Source organism: Alosa pseudoharengus, unplaced genomic scaffold (genome assembly GCF_046254945.1).
Source record: "Alosa pseudoharengus isolate Yale_2024_CS ecotype anadromous, Long Island Sound unplaced genomic scaffold, YU_APseudo_1.1 YU_APseudo_1.1_scf_7, whole genome shotgun sequence".
NCBI lineage: Eukaryota > Metazoa > Chordata > Actinopteri > Clupeiformes > Clupeidae > Alosa > Alosa pseudoharengus.
Window position 1 is genome coordinate 15,235,797 of NW_027468859.1, and position 2,724 is coordinate 15,238,520.

Sequence of the window (2,724 nt, forward strand, 5' to 3'; positions counted from 1 at the left end):
GCAAATCATGTCGGGGGTGAGAAGTGTATATAGTAGGCTGCTGTGGTTAGTGTGTGTGTGGGTATTGGTGTGTGTCTGTGGCGTGTGGTGTGTGTGTGGCAGGATGCTGAAGGTGTTTTTGAAGTGAGGTGTGTGTGTTTAAAGACGTGCCCAGTTTATTTCAGAGGGTGAGAGGAGATACTGAAAGTGACAGAGCTCAGATGTTTAGGGAGGAACAGCTAACAGCCTGTTAGGGTTAATGAGTGCATTTTGAGGCAGCATTATACAGACTGTGGGTGTTTTGGCGACTCTGGCGAAGAGTGTGTGAGGATGCTGTGAGGATGCGGTGTGTTTCTGTGTGTGAGATGCTGTATTTTAGGCTGTGTGTGAGATTTGTGAGGGGGTGTTGTGGGCAGTGTAGAGCATTTATCTCAGAGTGCATGCTACTGGTCATCCAGCCAGGTTAGCATGTGTGCCAATGCTGAGTGAGAGCCTTGAGCCAGACAGCTCACTGAGCGCGCTCTTTACTCCATCTGTCATGTGACTTTACTGCTCACAACACCTCCAACTAAAAACTCACACTGAGCGTGCTTACAGTTTCTCGGGTGAAGTCACATGATCAGAGTGCCTCAAGGAGCCCTACTGAGCATGCCCAGAACCCATCTCAAATTTCTGGAGATCTGGTGTTGCATTTGATGTTCAGAATATGAGAATGTGCATGTGAAGACTGATGGTGTGTGTGTGTGTGTATGTGTGTGTGTGAGAGAGAGAGAGAGAAAGAGAGTGTGTATGTGTACAAGTGCTGTATATTACTGTATACATTACCCTTGACCTTTATATTCCCTCACGTGGATGTAACCTTTGACTCATGACCCTTGTCTTGACCTCTTGTCCACACCTGTGTTTGCTATACGAGGTGTGGTGTGTGTGTGTGTGTGTGTGTGTGGATGAGAGAGTAACAGCCCGCTGTGTGTGTGTGCCTGCATGCTGTAGACTCTAACTGACTCTATGGATCCTGATGTACTAAAGCCCCATCCAGTCTAGTAGCAGAGGAGCTGCACCTGAAACGTCCCCTTCTGAGAGACAGCAACGTGATGGGGAAGGGGCTAGGAGCTTTTACATACACACACACACACACACACACACACACACACACACACACACACACACCCACACACTTACACATACGTACAGTATTCACACATACAATATGCACTCAAATCTGAAAATAAATGTGCACACAGACATGCACATAGTTACATACGCAAAACGAGACACACACACACACACTGGTTGTGGCGTTGTGTATGCGCAGGCTTCTCCTTATGATGGTGCTGCTGCTGTTTGTGTGAGGCTGTGATGCTGTAGTGAGGATCACTCCTGTGGAATCTAACATGTCCTGATATTCACCTGTCAGATGGAAAATAAACATGAACTGTGTACAAATAGCCACGCCTCTCTCTTCATTACTGTGGTTGCGCTGATATTTTTTTCTCTTCAGATATCTCACGTCTCTTTCCCCCAAGTGTTCCATTTGCACTCTGTACTGTATGCTGCAACAATTAGCTTCCACAATAATCAATGAAACTGGATAAACCAGTTAATAGAATTTTGTTAACCACAAAATAGAATTCTACTAAAACTGTGTTAATGCACCGCGGATGGAACGTTTTGATAGCATGCCCGGTGTAGCCTGTCTGTCAGTCCTGCTGGTCAGTGAGTCTGGTATTGGTTTTGGCAGACCCTCCCTGAGAGGTCCATTCTTCCTTGCGGTGCTCTTGGCCTAAGTGGCGACCCGACTAATCCTTCAATAATGGCACTCTTTGGTGTCCAGTTTCTGCCTGGCCTTCCGCTCACTCAACAAACAGCAGGGATCAAATACAAGATGAATTATTAACCGCTGTTATAAGGGATTCAATCATAGCTGTGTGTGTGTGTGTGTGTGTGTGTGTGTGTGTCTGTGTGTGTGTGTGTGTGTGTGTGTGTGTGTGTATTTGTATGTGTGTGTGTATTGAAGCACACCTTCACAGCACTGTAAATCTTATATCTTTAAGCTCATACAGCCGTGACTCAGATATGCGCTGTATCCATTACCTGATCAAAGCCATTACAAATCAACACACACACACACACATAGTCTAGAAGATGAGATGTGGTGCTGCCTAAGAGGCCGATGAGTCAATCAATCTAAGGGGCCTAAGACTATCAGTTACTGACCCCCTCACAAATACTCTCTCTCTGTCTCTCTCTTCCTCTGTCTCTCTCTCTCTCTCTCTCTCTCACACACACACACACACAGACACACACACACACACACACACAACCAGATCATCATATGGACATACACAAAGAGGGGGAGACTGAAACTATCAGTTACAAAGCCCCCTGTAGACCATAGACCCCTTTCTCTGTCTCTTTCTCTCTCACACACCAGATACTGATCAGCACACATGCATACACACACACACACACACACACATGGATGCAAACACACACATGCACACAGAGGGGGCTCTAGGCTATCGAATGTTAACAGCTAAGCCTAATTAGACCATTAGACAACCCCCCCCCCCCCCCACACACACACACACACACGTTTCTTTAGTACTAGTATGAGTATGAGTTATGCAGTGTGAGGTGCAACCTGTAATATGTGCTGTGCATGTGCACGTGACATTAAATATGCCCTGAAGAAAATGCTTTACAAATACACTTACATCCAAGGAAGTAAGTCCTTGTACCTGC

The 2,724-nt window shown here is 46.0% G+C and overlaps 1 protein-coding gene across 1 annotated transcript in view; it reads left to right on the forward strand.

Moving 5' to 3' along the window:
- Positions 1–1,427, forward strand: part of kif1ab (kinesin family member 1Ab) — a 32,617-nt gene extending 31,190 nt beyond the window's left edge. Inside the window, exon 45 of the mRNA XM_076272352.1 lies at positions 1–1,427. This exon is cut by the window's left edge and continues 1,120 nt beyond it. The gene's annotated coding sequence lies outside the window, so the exon portion shown is untranslated.
- Positions 1,428–2,724: the final 1,297 nt, after the last annotated feature.